At 37.1% G+C, this 20,050-nt stretch overlaps 1 pseudogene; it reads left to right on the top strand.

The window, feature by feature from the left end:
• The first annotated feature begins 14,157 nt into the window (after positions 1-14,157).
• LOC145821393 (aquaporin PIP2-7 pseudogene) lies at positions 14,158-15,617 on the top strand (annotated as a pseudogene).
• The last annotated feature ends 4,433 nt before the right edge of the window (positions 15,618-20,050 follow it).

Genomic DNA, 20,050 nt, shown 5'->3' with positions numbered 1-20,050 from the left:
TAATTTCCATTTTTAAATTTTATAAAAAGAAATGTGTTTTGTTTGGTTCTTACCCTAGCATAAAATTTGTTTTCTTATTATATTTATTGTGTATGTCATACACAATTCAACTCCTAAAATGGGAGAAAAAACATGCCCTTTTGTGAAAGGAATTGAACCTTTGAGTTTATAGGGAGATGCAACCACTCAAGTGAAATAAATTTTGTATTTTGAGAAATTAATTTAAGAAATTACTTGATGATGACAACTATACTTTCAAACCTTCTTAATTATAACTTTTGAATTGATGGGTAAGTAAAAAGAACTAGATATGGAATCAGAAATCAAATATATCAAACAAAGTAGTGAATGTTGCATTACACATAATTGATTCTCATACCATATGTTTTAAAATAATTTCTCAATAAGTGGGTATTGAATTAAATCTATTGATTAGCTTAAGTGCGTATAAGTATAGAAATAGTAGAGTGGACCTAATGGTTGGGGCAGCAAATTGGTCACAGCTCATTTAGCCTTAATTTGGGGATGTATAATTAACTATAGTTAGGTAAACCTTACTTGAAGTTTGGCCTTTAACTTTTTTCTAAATGAGAATGAACTATACTTTAGTTCATCTTAAATTTGGTCATGGAAATTCTCGAGACACGAAAATCTTAAGATATGATTCAATAATTAAAAATGTAATGAGACAGCAGAAAAAAAAAAAAAAAAACTGGGAACTCATAATTATATATCCCAGACAATTTGCATATATTTTTTTCAACAGTTTGATATTTATTATTTAAAATAAAGAAAATATATTTATTATATCATATTACAAAATCCGTATTTGGTCAATGAATTCCAAACTTTTATGAAAACATAAAAGTATAGGCTATTTGATAATAGGGTAATATTCAGAAATTTAATCTGAATAGTACACTAAGTAAAATATTTTTAAATTTTAAATGAAAGCCTAAGAAAATCTAAATTAAACCACCGGCAGTCATAATCAAAGAGATCATAATATAATAATCAAATGTCACTTAAGATACAATCAAAAAAATTTAGTCATAACAAAAATAACAACTACAATAGATGATAATTAGGTCATAACTAAAAAATACAATGAAACATATCAAGTCATAATCAACGCTACAATAGATCATAATTAAAAATCATAAAAGATTATAATTGAAGCATATGATACACCCTTTCAAGAATAATACATATTATTTAAAGAATTTAAAATCTGAATAAAAGTCCCATATAAATTGGGTTTAGGCTAAAAAATAAAAGAAAAGAATATTGTCAATTTCGTTAGTAATAATAATTTTTTTTACAACACTTAAAGATTGTGTCACAAATAATCCCAACACAAAAAAAAATCATTTTAGTGGGTACGAATTATGGGTCAGTAATTCTGTTTACCCAAAAAAATAATCTCAAATTTCTATCGACGTAACAAGATTGTGTGATTAAGATTGAATTCATTTAATATGAGATTATACATAGAATAAATTCAAACCACAAGTTTAATAATTCTAAATAAATTTTGAAAAGGATTTTTGGTTTTTTGGGCTAAAATAGAATTAAAAGATAAAATATGCTAAAATAACTAATAACACAAAATGTCATATCAAATTCATAATTATTTTATTTTTTCTCTCACAAACATCATATTCAGCTATAAAAAAATCTCACCCTCTCCTCAAACATAACTATTTTAACCTATTAAAATAGTCAATATTTAAAATAACCTATTAAAATAGCCAACTTCTCAAATGTGAAGGCTCCATTAGGGTTGTTTTGGAAATATAGTTAAATAAAAATGGTAGACACCTCAAAAATTCTACCAAAAATTCTATCAAATGTCTCACATGGGTGTGGGATCCACATGGGACACACATTGTATGGGTTCCCAACCCATGTGAGACATTTGGTAGAAACTTTGGTATAATTTTTAGGATCTCTAGCATTACTCATAGTTAAAAGTTAACTTTTTAATTTTTTTTTTCAAAAAAAACGTGTAAAAAATATTAAAAATAATATGACCTAAAATGAATTAAAAGTTAAAAAATAATTTTTAACCCTCCTTTTAAAATAGCCGTAGAAAGCTACTGTTGGGGATTACCCATTAATATCATGCGTGCCAACCACCAACATATATAAACTCGTTACACTGCCAACCACCAACATATATAAACTCATGACACTGTATTTTGTAAGAGTTTTCACACTAGTCTCTATAAATTAAAATTTTTAATTAAATATAGTTAGCAAATCATGAAACAATGCTCCATTTGACTCAAAAATCTAATTTACTGGCAATTGAATAGTTTATCTTCTTTTTTTTTTTGGGGGGGGAGGGGGGGGATAAACTTTATCTCCACTATTTTGAATTTTTTGAGTATTTTTCATTGAGGGAATGAATGATAAAATAGAATTAGAATAGAGAGTCTAATGAATGATACAGTTAAAACAGTAATTAATTAAAATAAGAAATTAGTTTTTTTAAATTAGAATTTGGCTCAAAATTTGTTAAAACTGATGTCGATGTTCTAATTAATCATAGAGCAGAAGGTTGTTAGATATTAAAAGAATTTGTTTTTTTTTTCTCACACATTAGAGCATCTCCAATGGCAAGCTATTGGAACTGCCATTGCCAAAATTTAGCAATAGTCTCCAAAAATCTTACCCCAGTGGACTGCTATAACCCTTGTTAAATTTGACAATTGCCATTTTCTCTGTCAAATTTGGCAACACGTTTGGCAATCATCATCCAAGCAAATAGAATTTGGCTCCAAAATTTCTATGGAACAAACAAACACATTGGGAAAAATCCAGCAGCAATACAATAATAATAAAAAATACTATTTTCTAGATTTTTGGAGATGGAGATAAAGGCAAAATCCCCCCCCCCTCCGAACAGAACATATATATATATATATAACAAATTTAGAAAACAACAACAATAATCACTACAAAGACAATAATCAAACAATTTTAGAGAAATTTCAAGCAATCTCAAACAAAGCAAAAGGAATCGCAACTAATTTCAAGCAAATTTCAAACAATTTCATAAATGAAATTTCACAAAAATAAATACTTGGAAAGGGGTTTGAAGTTTCTTCATCTTCTTCACTCAATTTTGTAGTGGTATCAAATGGTGGGGTAAATTATATATATATATATATATATATTTAATTTTTTATATTTGTCTAGTCAGATAGAATGTAAATATTTAATTTTTTTAGAAAAAATTTGAAAAAGGTCATAAAAGATAAAATAAATAAACAATAAAAAAATCATTAAAAAACACATAACCAAAAATCCTATTCAAGACTTATAAAAAATTTTAAAAAAATTTTGGAAATATTTTTGATTTAAAATATAAAAATAACAGGTGTAAACAAAAAAAAAAAAAATCGAACACTGTTTCGATCAACCAGCCGGACGTCCGGGTTAGCCAAATTTTCCAACCTAGAAAAGAGTTTTCAAAAGTGGGTGTAAAATTATAATTTGAAAATTCAAAACAAATACTACACTGAAATCAATGGGTGGAAATGTGTTTGGGGAACTTCTCCAAACGCAACCTAGTTTTTTTGTCAAATTAAGGATGAACCAAATCTTTCACTAAAATTTCAATAAGCTTTTTTCTTTTAAATTTGATTCCGTCCCAAAATAATAGTCTATTTTGGAGAATTTAATTTTTTTTAGTAATACAATTATTACATTTAAAAAAATTAATTTTCAAAATTATCCTTTGATAGTACAGTATATTTTGTAGGAAATATCAATTATCATAATTATACTTTTTTGTGTTGTTAATAAATTTTTTTAAAAACAGAGAACAAAATAAGAAATTTATATTATTTTAGTCCTTAATTTTTAAGAAAAGACTTATATTTTGAGTGGGATGGAGAGAATAATAAAATTTAAGATGAACAAGTTATTTTTTAAAAACTTTTGATGAAATTTAATGAAAGATTGGAATAACTCATATCAAAACAAAATTTTAACTCATTTAAAGTCAAATAAAAAATTTAGTAAATGATTAGAGATGGTGTATCTATTTTTCTAGTCAGATCAGTCGTTTCCAAAATTTTCATAACTCATTCCTTAATTAAATTCATTAATCAACTTTCATTCTCTTAAAATTCAAAATTCCCTCTCTGCAATCTATTTTTCTTTCCAAAATTTTCACAACTCATTCCTTAATTAAATTCATTAATCAACTTCCATTCTCTTGAAATTCAAAATTCTCTCTCTCGAATCTATTTTTCTTGTCAAAATTTTCATAACTAATACCTTAATTAAATTCATTAATCAACCTTCATTCTCTCTTGAAATTCAAGGTTGCGTTTGGTAAAACTTTCTAACTATGAGTTGAAAGTAAGAGTTGCAATAAATAAATAAATAAATAAAAATTTATATTATTTGATCAACTGGCTGAACCGACCAATTAATCTAAATTTTCTCGCCTTTGATAAAGCTTTCAAAACTGAGTGTAAAATTAACTTTGGAAACTATAAACAACCATTCAACACAAATAAAGAAATGGAATCATAGTTTTAAAACCATTCCAAACAGAGTCCAAAATTCTCTCTCCCCGCAATCTCTCTCTCTCTCTCTCTCTCCACAAATACCTACCCCTCTCTTCCTCACCTTCCACATCCTACATTAACTCACTCTCTCTGTAACGCCCTCAAAATAAACCCATTATATGTATATCATTGACATGCATTATTTAAAGAAAACAATTTATTCATTCATTCACCAGAGTATTACTAAATAAAAACATTACATGTAACATCAAATTAAATGCTCTATGGGCTTACATCTTTCCAAGCCATCACTTGGACACAAAATATGAGTTCTAACTCAAATACAAATAAAGCCCTAGGCTTGATTATTCATCAAATAAAAGCAAACAACTAAAGCTAGTCTTCAAAATCCAAATCCTTCCAAGCTAAGTCCTGGGAGGTAGCTTATCACCTGGACCTGAAAATGATGTTCCCATAAGGGTGAGCCACAGCCCAGTAGGAATATACTAAACCAAATATAAGCATTGAATAAAGCATTAGTATTTAATAGATGGTTAACCAAGATAATCAATTACATTACTATCCAGTCTCATGACACTAATGTCTAAAACACGTTTCACTTTCCAACATTATCAATCTGGCTCAGAACCTGGCCAAACTTACAACAGTGAACTATACATATCATATTCACATTCTTCCAATGTCAACAAACAATTGAGACTCAGGCTCAAATCAAAACACTTCATACTTCCAGTTTGATACACATTTTAGTGCTGTATCAATTAAACACTTCAATAAAAATAAGCACACATAAAAGTGATGCTAATGGAGTCCATCCCCTATCTCCTCCCAAACAAAATCCGGTTTAGAGGTCCATCCCCTATCTTCCCCTAAACCGTGGAGTACATCCCCTATCTCCTCCCACACAAAACAATGTATGCATACACATAACATATACAACACACAATCAATACACATAATGTCTGTATTAATTCAGCAGTCAATATTGATGACTTAATCAATGATTAGTTTCAGTTATCCCTAATCCACATGCAGTGTCTACAACAAGCATGACTATCCTCCACCGATAGCCCACAACAGTTATTTCTAGATTTGGAAATAAATATACCATCAATTCAATAGGCGAGTGATTTACATTATCCAACTACACCATTTAACCAATAACTTTCCCAATTTCATGAATTTAACCAAATTCCCCAATTCCCTTAAATTAATTATACAAATTAATTAATTAACACAACTAGGGTTTCTCCCAAAATTATCAAAGTAACCCCAACATATCATTATACCAAAACTTAGAACAAAACTTATAAATTGGAGTAGGAAATCCCTACCTTGAAGATCACAACTAAAATAGAGAAGATGGAGATGGTGACCCAAAATCCAAAGTGCTCCAACTCCTATCTTTTTCAGATTAAAAGAAAGATCTCGCGAAGCTCTACCTCTCTTCCAAAGGAACTAGGGTAGAAGACCACAAGGAATAGATCAAATCTTAGAGAGAAGGTGAGAATAGAGAGAGAAACTCTCAAATGGCGGTTTTTAAAGGTTAAGAAAGAAAAGGTAGGTCAAAAAGTGATCCAAAAAGTGAAATCACGGACTGATATAATCGACTCTACGCTCGAGCGTAGAAAGCCCCGCTCGAGCGTAAGACACAGAATCATGCTCGAGCGTGAAGAAAGCCGCTCGAGCGTCGATTGCACCCTTCCAGAAGTTTTGCAGGCGCTGCACCCGCTCGAGCGTCAAACTCCCCGCTCGAGCGGAGGAGCAAAAACAAGGGATCACGCTCGAGCGTAAAAACTACCGCTCGAGCGGAAGAACTGCAGAGCAAAATACTGGGAGATGGAAAATCCTGCTCGAGCGTCAAAATTCCCGCTCGAGCGGAGAAGCAACAACGAAGGGACCGCTCGAGCGTTAAAACCTCCGCTCGAGCGTGAAGGCCAAAATCTGGGCATCACCTATTTGCGTCAAAATTCAACCAACCTGTACCAGACCCGTCCAACACAACCTATACTTCAAATACAAAGAGATTAAAGGACAACAACAACCAATAAATAATGACAGGATCTACGGAGCCTAAGTCCGGATACAATAATCTAAAGAGAAAAGACCGGGGTCGCTATAACCTCCCCCCCTTAAAAGAATTTCGTCCCCGAAATTAAGCACAAGGTTTTAAAAAAAACAAGTTTTCTCAAATTCCAACAATATGTTAACTCAATAATAAACAACTTGACCCAACACCGGCCATTCCATCTCTTAACTAAGAGGCATGCCACAATATGCAAAACAAACATATATTTCAACCTGCATTAACACTATGCAATTTTCTTTCAATTTCAAGGATTTTCAATATATTCAACATATACAATGTTCCATTAAACTTCCATTTCGAGACAAGTTCCAAAATATTTCCATTAACCAAAACATTCACAATGTTTTACAGCTTAAGACATATATATATAAAGCTCTAAAGTTCGACAATATTACAAAATCTACATACAAGATTACAAATCGATAAGCATGTCCGGATATTTTTCGCGGACTTCCAACTCACGTTCCCAAGTGGCTTCCTCCACACCATGATGTTTCCACAAAACTTTAACCAAAGGAATGGTCTTGCCTCGCAAGACTTGATCCCGCTTATCCAAAACTCTAACCGGTCTCTCCTCATACGAGACATCCTCGTCAACTACTAAATCGGTCCAATCCAATACATATGATGGATCCGGTTCATACTTCCGAAGCATACTCACATGAAACACGTCATGTACTCCGGACAACTGCGGTGGTAAAGCTAAACGATAAGCAGCCTCGCCAATTCTCTCAAGGATCTCAAAAGGGCCAATAAATCGAGGGGACAACTTCCCGCTCTTCCCAAACCTCATCAATCCACGCCTTGGTGATATCTTCAGAAAGACATGACCACCCACCTCAAACACCAAAGGTCTCCTCCTACGGTCGGCATACGATTTCTGACGACTCTGTGCTGTAACAAGCCTCTTACGGATAAGCTCAACTTTCTCCGTCGTTTCCCTCACCAACTCCGGACCCAACAGAGGTGCATCACCCACCTCGGCCCAACAAACAGGAGACCTACACGGTCGGCCGTATAAGGCCTCAAACGGTGCCATACCGATACTAGACTGGAAGCTGTTGTTGTAGGCAAACTCCACTAATGGCAAGTGCCTCTCCCATGACCCGCTAAAGTCAAGAACACAACCCCGAAGCATATCTTCAAGGATCTGAATAGTACGCTCGGACTGCCCATCAGTCTGAGGATGATAAGCTGTGCTAAAGGTCAACTTAGTGCCTAAGGCACTCTGCAAGCTCTGCCACAACCTGGCAGTAAAACGAGGATCTCTATCTGAAACGATCGTCACTGGAACCCCGTGTAACCTCACTATGTCCCGAATATATAAATCGGCCAGATGATCAACTGAATCTCTAACACGCATAGGAATAAAGTGCGCCGACTTAGTCAACCGGTCCACAACTACCCAAATAGCATCACTACCCCGTTGAGTCCTCGGAAGACCCACAACGAAGTCCATAGTGACATGTTCCCACTTCCACTCGGCAATAGGCAAGGGTTGCAACAAACCCGCTGGCCTCTGATGTTCGGCCTTCACTTGCTGACAAGTAAGGCACTTAGATACGAAAACTGCCACATCTCTCTTCATACCTCGCCACCAGAATTGGCGACCCAAATCCCGATACATCTTAGTGCCTCCCGGATGCACCGCAAGGCGTGAATGATGGAACTCTCGGAGTACCTCCTCTCGACAAGACTCTGGCACAAACAGACGGTCTCGGTATCTCACACTCAGGTCGGGATACACCGTCAAACCTTTCTCAACCTTCCCACCAGAAATCTTCTCACGGAGGGATTCTACCTCAGGGTCGCCCCTCTGAGCCTCTAACACTCGAGTCACAAGTGTAGGCTGTGCAACAACAGAAAACAAGGCCGCAGCCTCAACGGATTCGCCCAGAAGCAAATCAAACTCTCCAAGTGCACCCAACATCTCCCATTCCCGGATGGCTATACTAGCTATGTCACCAACAGGTTTCCTGCTAAGGGCGTCGGCCACCACATTGGCCTTTCCCGGATGATAATGCAATTCAAAGTCATAATCCTCAATAAATTCCATCCACCTCCTCTGCCTCAAGTTCAAGTCTTTCTGTGTGAACAGATATTTCAGACTCTTATGATCCGAGAATACCTCGAACCTCTCACCGTAAAGATAATGTCTCCAAATCTTCAAGGCAAATATCACAGCTGCTAACTCTAAATCATGCGTAGGGTAATTCTTCTCGTGAACTTTCAACTGACGTGAGCCATAGGCAACCACTTTCCCCTCTTGCATCAACACACAACCAAGACCCTCTCGTGAGGCGTCACAATAGACTGCATAACCCAACCCTCTCTCCGGAATAATCAAGACTGGAGCAGTGGTCAGTCTAACTTTCAACTCCTGGAACGACTTTTCACAAGTCTCACTCCAAGCAAATTTGACTCCCTTCCGAGTCAATCTAGTCAAAGGCGAAGCTAATCTAGAGAAATCTCTTACAAACCGGCGATAATACCCAGCTAATCCCAGAAAACTGCGGATCTCAAACACACTCTTAGGCTGTACCCAATCTTGCACTGCCTCTGTCTTGGATGTATCAACAGACACCCCTTCCCTAGAAACTACATGGCCTAAGAACTTCACCTCCTCTAGCCAGAACTCACACTTCCCAAACTTAGCATAAAGCTGATGGGCTCTAAGTAAATCAAGCACCACCCTCAAGTGTTCCTCGTGCTCTTCCTCTGAAGGTGAATAGATAAGGATGTCGTCCACGAAAACGACTACAAAACGATCTAAAAATTCCCGGAATATCCGGTTCATCAAATCCATAAATACTGCCGGTGCATTGGTGAGCCCAAATGGCATCACCAAAAACTCATAGTGGCCATACCGCGTACGGAATGCCGTCTTCGGAATATCCTCGTCCCTGACTCTCAACTGATGATAACCCGATCTCAAGTCTATCTTCGAGAAACAACGGGAACCCTTTAATTGATCGAACAGATCATCTATACGAGGCATAGGGTACTTATTCTTAACTGTAGCCCGATTCAATTTCCGATAATCTATACAAAGTCTCAAAGCACCACCTTTCTTTTTAACAAAGAGAGCCGGTGCCCCCCACGGTGAAACACTAGGACGTATAAAGCCCTTATCTAGCAACTCCTGGAGCTGAATCTTCAACTCAACTAACTCGGCTGGGGCAAAACGATAAGGTGACATAGAAATCGGCGTCGTGCCGGGCATTAGGTCAATAGAGAATTCAATCTCTCGATGCGGTGGCAAACCAACAAGGTCCTCGGGAAAGACGTCCGAGTACTCACAAACCACCCTTGGCAACACAACCTGGGTCTCATCATCCTCACTAATCGAAAGGTTGGCAAGTAGACCACTAAGCTCACTCCGTCCTCGCGGAACATACCCTGATGGCAACACATTACCAACCCGGTCCCCCAGAAAATGAAAATACTCTCCGCTCACGGTACAACAAGTGACCCTCTGGCGGTAGCAATCAATAACTGCCCGGTATGACGATAGCCAGTCCATACCCAAAATAACATCGAAACCTCTCATAGGCATAACTACAAAGGAAAATGGGATTCTATGGTAATCAACTTCTATATCACAACCCCTAACACCGTGTTTCAAAATCAATTCACCCCCAAGAGGCGACACTACACAAATAGGAGATGCTAACTGTGCTAACTCCAACTCCAAAACAGATGCAAATGCAGCAGACACAAAGGAATGAGATGCACCCGTATCAATCAAAACATTAGCAACCAAGTTGCAAAACAAGAAAGTACCTCTCACAACAGATGGAGCCGGTACAAGATCCTGCGCGGTAACAGCATACACGCGCCCAGATGACCTCTGATCAACCTGCTCACCCCTAGGAGCATAAGATTGTTGCACCGACTGAGACGATGAAGCCCCCTGATTGGCCCTCGAGGCCTGACCCGACTGAGCTGGCTGTTGACCCTGAATCTGCCTCAAACCAGATGCACCAGGTGTGCCACCCAACTGCGGGCAATACCTCTTCATATGCCCTGGCTGACCACACTGATAACACGAGAGTGGCTGGCCTCTCCCCTGACTCTGGCTCTGAGATCGAGCCGAAGATGATGCTGCTCTCTGCACTCCTCCCCTCTGAGGACAAACTGGAGACTTGTGGCCCAGCTGGCCACACTTGAAACAGGTAATGTCTCCCTGACTGCCTTTCCCCGAACTAGCACTCGGCACAGGAAAAGTCGATCTAGAAAAGCTACTCTGAGACTGCTGAAGATTAAAACTCTTCTGTCTCCTACCATCACTCTGACCATCCTGACTCCTCTTGAAGCCCTTCTGTCCTTCCTCCTCCTCCTGCATCATGATCTCCATATGGGCTGCAGCATCAACCATACGCCCATAATCCCGAATCATAGTTCCCCCAACTCGCAGCTTGAGGCCACGCCTCAACTTCCTCTCAAACTCAATACAACGGCGTTCCTCAGACGCCACCAATTCAGGTGCAAACCTGGATAAACTAGTAAATGCAGCCTCAAACTCGGCCACTGAAGAACTCGACTGCTTAAGCTGGCAGAACTGGTCTCTCAGCTTCTCCCTAACTGCTGGAGATAAGAACTTCTCCTGGAAAGCATTCACAAAAGCCTCCCATGTACCTCCTATACGACCTTTAGTGAACTTCCACCACTGACCCGCATCCCCCTTCAACTGGAAAGATGCCAAGGTCACCTTCAACCCCTCGTCTTCGATGCCAAGCATCTCAAACGTCTTCGTTGTCTGTTCGAGCCATTCATCTGCCTTAAGCGGCTCTTTAGGATCACCCACAAATTCATCCGGATTAGACCGGAAGAACTCCCTCTTTAGAAAGGAGGGTCCTGCATCTGCAACGACATCCCGAGCTTGATTCTCAGCTCTGAGAATGCCTACTGACTCCCTGAATGCCCCTGCTATCTCTCGGGCTAGAGCGCCCATAGCCTGCTGGCCTACTGGCTCGGCCACATTGGCCTGGCCAACTCCCTCCTGAACTGCTGGAATCTCCTCTGGCACAGGCACCTCCTGCCTACCCGGCCTACCACGCCTACCGCGTCCTCGTCCTCGTCCTGACATACTAATAAAGGAAACAAAGACGTTAGCACATTATTAAATGTGCCGAAACTAAACACTCGCGTCCTAATGCATGGGACAGCAATAATTCATTCCACGTAAGCACATAATCACATAAGCACCTACGAATTTCATTCCTGGATAATGATAGTCCCAATGCGTTGCTATAGTTCCGGTTGGAAGCAGCAGTGATCAGGTGCCTTTCCAACAAGACTACTAGAAACTCAAGGGTCAAATCACCATCCTAGAAACTACATTCCATACCCACATAGTCACATAAACATGTTATCACGTAAGCATATAACATTACACTAAGTCTCTATCAAACGAGACGAACCCATTGTGATACTAATCACTTCCCACGTACCCAAAGTATTCAAACCCGGTACGCTCTGATACCAAGTTGTAACGCCCTCAAAATAAACCCATTATATGTATATCATTGACATGCATTATTTAAAGAAAACAATTTATTCATTCATTCACCAGAGTATTACTAAATAAAAACATTACATGTAACATCAAATTAAATGCCCTATGGGCTTACATCTTTCCAAGCCATCACTTGGACACAAAATATGAGTTCTAACTCAAATACAAATAAAGCCCTAGGCTTGATTATTCATCAAATAAAAGCAAACAACTAAAGCTAGTCTTCAAAATCCAAATCCTTCCAAGCTAAGTCCTGGGAGGTAGCTTATCACCTGGACCTGAAAATGATGTTCCCATAAGGGTGAGCCACAGCCCAGTAGGAATATACTAAACCAAATATAAGCATTGAATAAAGCATTAGTATTTAATAGATGGTTAACCAAGATAATCAATTACATTACTATCCAGTCTCATGACACTAATGTCTAAAACACGTTTCACTTTCCAACATTATCAATCTGGCTCAGAACCTGGCCAAACTTACAACAGTGAACTATACATATCATATTCACATTCTTCCAATGTCAACAAACAATTGAGACTCAGGCTCAAATCAAAACACTTCATACTTCCAGTTTGATACACATTTTAGTGCTGTATCAATTAAACACTTCAATAAAAATAAGCACACATAAAAGTGATGCTAATGGAGTCCATCCCCTATCTCCTCCCAAACAAAATCCGGTTTAGAGGTCCATCCCCTATCTTCCCCTAAACCGTGGAGTACATCCCCTATCTCCTCCCACACAAAACAATGTATGCATACACATAACATATACAACACACAATCAATACACATAATGTCTGTATTAATTCAGCAGTCAATATTGATGACTTAATCAATGATTAGTTTCAGTTATCCCTAATCCACATGCAGTGTCTACAACAAGCATGACTATCCTCCACCGATAGCCCACAACAGTTATTTCTAGATTTGGAAATAAATATACCATCAATTCAATAGGCGAGTGATTTACATTATCCAACTACACCATTTAACCAATAACTTTCCCAATTTCATGAATTTAACCAAATTCCCCAATTCCCTTAAATTAATTATACAAATTAATTAATTAACACAACTAGGGTTTCTCCCAAAATTATCAAAGTAACCCCAACATATCATTATACCAAAACTTAGAACAAAACTTATAAATTGGAGTAGGAAATCCCTACCTTGAAGATCACAACTAAAATAGAGAAGATGGAGATGGTGACCCAAAATCCAAAGTGCTCCAACTCCTATCTTTTTCAGATTAAAAGAAAGATCTCGCGAAGCTCTACCTCTCTTCCAAAGGAACTAGGGTAGAAGACCACAAGGAATAGATCAAATCTTAGAGAGAAGGTGAGAATAGAGAGAGAAACTCTCAAATGGCGGTTTTTAAAGGTTAAGAAAGAAAAGGTAGGTCAAAAAGTGATCCAAAAAGTGAAATCACGGACTGATATAATCGACTCTACGCTCGAGCGTAGAAAGCCCCGCTCGAGCGTAAGACACAGAATCATGCTCGAGCGTGAAGAAAGCCGCTCGAGCGTCGATTGCACCCTTCCAGAAGTTTTGCAGGCGCTGCACCCGCTCGAGCGTCAAACTCCCCGCTCGAGCGGAGGAGCAAAAACAAGGGATCACGCTCGAGCGTAAAAACTACCGCTCGAGCGGAAGAACTGCAGAGCAAAATACTGGGAGATGGAAAATCCTGCTCGAGCGTCAAAATTCCCGCTCGAGCGGAGAAGCAACAACGAAGGGACCGCTCGAGCGTTAAAACCTCCGCTCGAGCGTGAAGGCCAAAATCTGGGCATCACCTATTTGCATCAAAATTCAACCAACCTGTACCAGACCCGTCCAACACAACCTATACTTCAAATACAAAGAGATTAAAGGACAACAACAACCAATAAATAATGACAGGATCTACGGAGCCTAAGTCCGGATACAATAATCTAAAGAGAAAAGACCGGGGTCGCTATACTCTCTCTCTCTCTGTACACACACAGGGTCTTTTGTTAGAATGGCAAAGGAAGTTGAGGAAACAGTAGTAACAGAGCAGGAGTTCTCAGCCAAGGACTACCACGACCCGCCTCCAGCTCCGCTAGTGGACGTGGTGGAGCTGACAAAATGGTCGTTCTACAGAGCTATCATTGCAGAGTTCATAGCCACACTTCTCTTCCTCTACATCACCGTCCTCACCGTCATCGATTACAAGAGCCAGATTGACCCCATCAAGAACCGTGACCAGTGTGGCGGTGTCGGCATCCTCGGCATCGCATGGGCCTTCGGCGGCATGATCTTCGTCCTTGTTTACTGCACCGCCGTTATTTCTGGTTAGTATAACCTAAAACCATTATTTACCATTTTACTAATTTAAACCCTAATAATTATACATATTTTTTTATTAGTTAAGATTGTCACTGACCTTTGTAAACAATAATTATTCTACCTGCACAAAAATATATGGCTGAATTGATGTAGGATTAATAAAAAGTGAGATTCATCTCATGTAAAAGGGTTCTGTTTAATTTTATATTCAATTTTTATGTTTCTAATTATTTATTTTGGAAAGAATTGAATTGTCCAATATTTTGATGTGAGCTCAAAATAAGATGATTCATCCTATTTATTTATTTTTAATTTTTATCATTTACAATGATATCATCTCACCTTGTTATATTATTTCGTCATTTTTGTTTGGGTGAAGTACCAATAAATGCTAAATTTAGATTTTGTGAACTGATTAGTCCCTAGGTTTTTCTTATGGACCCAAAAGTCCCGTTATAAGTGAAATTACTTTAAGGGATGGGGGCAGAACACGCGTGTGTGGAAAACAAAGGGTGAATGTGGGATTTTGCAATAGGCTGAAATTACACATTTACACCAAGCTCACTATAGATTTTTTGTGTTTTCCCTCCTTTGCAATCGAATCTCACACTATCAGGGTAGGAAAGTTTCTGTATTCCCAATGTTGAATTGTTGCGTAGTTAATATGACATTGGGTTCCAATATGTTCTTCGTTGCAACTTCGAGAAGTCGTGAGATTGAGGCACATTAGGATACAGAAACCCTACATTGTGTGAACGAGGGATTGGGTGTTAGAGCCAGCAGACGTTGAATTTGTATCGTTGAATGGGTGTTGCGGAGATGACAACGCCACGACCAAGTTAGTGATGTTTATTTGAGGAGTTGGGAATGGGAGGCCTATTAATAGGGTTTGCTAGCGTAGAGTTAGGGGTTGCAACGTTGGGGTTTAATACTTATGTCGTATGCCTTTTTTGTGGTATGTGCTTGGTATTTGGTCCACCACTGTTAGATTTTTGAATTTTGTTGGGTTTAGATTGTTTGGCAACGTCATCTGGTATTCAATCTTGTGTTGATGTGTGTTTTTTTTTTTGGTAGGATCAACCATTCTGTGTTTCTCTTTCACTTTTAGGTTGGGGTATTATCCAGGTGGCACATTTTGCAATTGGATTGTGATGTTAATGGGTGATATATGAGAATTCCACATATAACCAAAATGTGGTCCTGGTTATGTGATCCTAATGTCTATGTGGTTTGGCATTATATGTTGGCCAACCTAGGTATAGTGTCCTGTGTTGTGGAACTGTAGATGTGTTGGATCTGCTTATATAACACGGCATTGACACCGTACTCAACTATGTCGTTGAACGATATGAAAATAAGGAGTAGTGGTTATATTGTCAATGTGTATGGACATTGTTCTGTCAAGGTTTTCTAGTGTTTTTTATCGTTTTAATGTGTTCTTATTTTTAAACCAGTATGGGTCGGAATGGGTGGCTGATGTGTTGTTGTAGGTGTTGTTTGTATGTGATTCGTAAATTTGCGATAGTTGTTTAGGTCTTTGATGGGAAATGTTGTATTGGTTATTATGTGTTCCGTCACACTTCTTTGAAAATGTATTATTGGGTCTTCCATAAGCTTGTGAGATTGTATTAATTGTTTCCGTATGTAAGGAATCGTTAAGGCATACACGTTTACATTGGAAGTGCGTTTATGGAGAGTGATAACAATTATTGAGTCCATGAATGGAACAATGTTTTGCACGTTTGGTGAGCGAGTCCTGTACAGGCATAACCTAAGTACACTGCAATGCACATGACAAAGAATATGTTATTCAACTCATTGTCAACATGATACAAACATATGTGTATTACACATTAGTATACAGTCGTTATAAGGAAATGATGAATTCAAACGTCGATCCACCTTGAACTTATTGTAACCAGGTATGTCGAACAACATGTATACCGGACCCGGCACCAACCCATCAAACTTCCCACAAATAACATCAACGATTCTCTCGAACGTCGATGCATAATGCAACCGAATAGCAGCATAACGACAAAATCCCAGCATCCATACCTGCGCATAACAAACACATGGCCATCACACATTCCATACATTACACATTATGGTGATGTATAATTTTTTTGAATTAGACACCATTACAGTTAACTTCTTGATTGAAAAAAAAAAAAATGAAACCCAGATTGAAACAAAACCACCATGATGACCAAACATGCTAACGTGCATCAGTAAACCAACATAGACACATCGAGACCACCGAATGCGAAAAAAATTGCCAACCCGTGTAGAAAACCACATTGATCAACCACCAAACAAACCCACATTACACATAAACACCCACCATTAACACAACACACGACAAACATGAAAAATGACCCCCAACCAATAACAATACCCACCCCCCTATCCAACTAAAAAATCACATCACACCCCTGTGCATAAAGAACAATCGACGAAAATGTACATACCTTGTGTCATTCTACTAGACTCGAGCAAATGCAACACCACCGTCTCTAGAAAAACACACTAGTAAAAAAGACTCTGTTCACTCCCCGAAATGCCAAAATCCACATCCACCGTGATACACTCCATCAAATCTCACACACAGAATAATATCAATCACGTCTTACCCACCAAATCTCACACACCCAGGAATTTGTTCCCAAAATGAATCATTAAAAAGGGTATTCTATTCAAGAGATACGCCTTTTCAAAAAAAAACTAGGACCTATCCGTCCATAAGAAAACTCTTAGGACTAAATGGATCAAAGCTCCCCCATATAGGATTTATGGGTAAATTCTCCTTTTTGTTTTGTAGTATATTTTAAAATTATATTTATTATTGGAAAATATTACGAACCCCAAATAATCTACCAAACTTCGACCCACACAAACTCACACAAGTGAGAGATTTGGCAGAAAATTTAGTAGATTATTTGGGATCCCTAACATCACTCTTTATCATTTATTTATTACAAGAGTCTAGTTAATATGTGCTTTTAGAATAAATTCTAAAAATATTTAAAAATATTATGGTCTTGTTTGGTTTGTTTTTAAAATATTTCGATATTTCTTTAGAAAATTATTTTCTTGTTGCTGCTTATTTGTGATAGCTTCCAAGACTTTCGACTTTTAGGTTCTCCTTTATCTTCCTTCTTATATGTAGTTACATCAATATCTATGTTTGTGTTTGTTTATCTTGGTTATATACAATTGTTATACAAGTTTCAAATTTCCAATTCATTCCGAAACTAAACGAAGTTTAGGGTTTGAGGATTTATTTTGATGTTTGTTAATTGTGAAAATCTTGATGAAGCTTGATTTTGTGAATTGTGACATGTTCTTGTATGAAAGGAACTGCTTTTCTTTATCTCGATTGGATTATTTAATTTTTATTATTATTTATTTTTGAAAAAATCTGTATTGGAGTTTTGTCATTTAGCTGTGTGATGTAAGGGAAAGACTTTAAATTGTACTTGAAGGGTTAAGTTGCTTGTGGGTATTAATGGCAAAATCAAAGAATCAAACTTTGATTAGATAGTATATTAGTATCTACTTGTTTATATATATATATAAATATATGTTCTTCAAAACGAAACATCCTAGGGTTTGGGAAAGATTCCAGCATTCACCCGAACTTCTTCCACCCAATTTGATTCGGATTTCGGAGTCCCTCTCCTCCAGATTTGACATTCATTGCAACCTATGAAATATAGATACTTCTAGATGAGAGTTGTATTTGTATCGAGTATCAATACTTTTTGGATACTAGCATAAACCTATTTGATACTTCTTAAACGTATCTATAATTTGAAATTTATTTTATTTTATTTCAATCAAGTACTAAATCGGCTATTCAATTGATCCTAAAATCAGAATATGTGGAGAATTGATCTAAAAGAGAAGATCAAAAAGTTTTGAGAAGAACTAGAAGAGAAAAGAAGAATACAACGGTCAAAACCTTAATCTCACAAAAACGGCCACAACCTTTAACAACTCAACACTATTATCTCAAAGCTAACCGAAAACTATTACATAGAGCCATATATATAGGCAACGTAGAAAACCCTAATTAAAAATAACAAAGTAAATCATGACATTATTTGGAAGCCTAATCTCTAATAAAATAAGTAACTAAATATACTAAGGTTTTAATTAAATTATTAATAATAAAAAAATAAACATAAATTAAAAAAAAATTACAAATAAATGAAATCCACGTATCACGTTCCGCATTGCCTAGATCATGTAACTTATTTTGAAAGTTGAGTTTTTCTTGCATAGCATTAGAGTAATTGTTAGGATAAATACAAGAGTAGTTTCCAGGTAAGAAGAATTGGGAAACATTGAGAATAAAGCATGTCAAATTTGGTCCAAGTTTGAGTGGACATAATGAACCCTCAATATATCTTATATGAATATATTATCAATATTAATATATAAAGGGGGCTCATTTTGGTGTTGATCATGTACTGAAGTTGTGTATTATTTTCCTTCTATCAAGTTATGGGGCAATAATCAAAATTCTCACAAACTCCTTTCCACTTAGAAACATTAAAATCAACTTCCCACAAATTCACATCCTGACAACTTCTCCCGAAACTGCTTTTCACTTGCCAACTTTCTCTTTCAAATCATATGGTTTCCTATATGAATTGGAGGATGTCTGTGGTGCAAGTGCTATTATAGATCAAGTGTTTTCTTGCTCCTACTGGTGTTGCAACTTGAAGGATGACATTTTCGCTTGAAGGCCTCAAGGTGGGTTGGGTCTTTGATTAAATAATGATTGTCATTCAGTTTCTTGTTGCAGTGGAAAAAATAGAGTTGCAAAGTACATTGTCTCTGTGTGTATTATATATATATATATATATATTTGCTCTATCAAAGAGGAATAGACTTTCCAATTCCTCCAAACCAATAGTATGGAGCAGAAGAACATTCAATTCTCTCCTTGGATTTGCTCAGTAATTTTATACTATCACCACCACCTTGGTTTAAATGACATCACTTATGTTGGAAATTGGGCCAGGTATTGGACCCGAATTTGGGCGCCTATGTGGCATGACCCATGGCCCATTCAAATTACCCATGTAATTTGAATTTGATTTCTTGATTATCCTATTTGTTAGGATAATCCTCTATTTATCTACATCAATCCTATCCTTAGGAGATATAGATAGATGGATATATATGGTTAGATATTTGATTATATATTTTAATATATAGAACATCAGATACGTGATGTGGTTTTTTATCTATAACATTTTTTCCCTATACTCTCTCTCTAACTCTCTCCCATCAGAGAACGATCTAGCCTTTGCACAGTGACTAGTGTGGGTGATACTCATACTGTAGTATCACTCCATTGCTGGTTGTTCATAGTTAATGGTTGTCAAGCACGTGATTTACCAACAAGGTTCTTTGTTTTGGATTCTTTTACACAAGATATAGTTTGAATCATTTTACCTGTTGCGTTATCTGTATCTTACATTGGTATCAGAGCCATAAATGGGTATTTTCGTGCTTGTTTTTTGTGCATTAAAATATGTATATAATTATATATATATACACACGTGATATAT

The sequence above is a fragment of the Camellia sinensis genome, chromosome 3 (genome assembly GCF_055761805.1).
Source record: "Camellia sinensis isolate YWXY chromosome 3, ASM5576180v1, whole genome shotgun sequence".
NCBI lineage: Eukaryota > Viridiplantae > Streptophyta > Magnoliopsida > Ericales > Theaceae > Camellia > Camellia sinensis.
The sequence above is the reverse complement of the archived record's forward strand: the minus strand, read 5'-3'. Positions and strand labels throughout refer to the sequence as shown.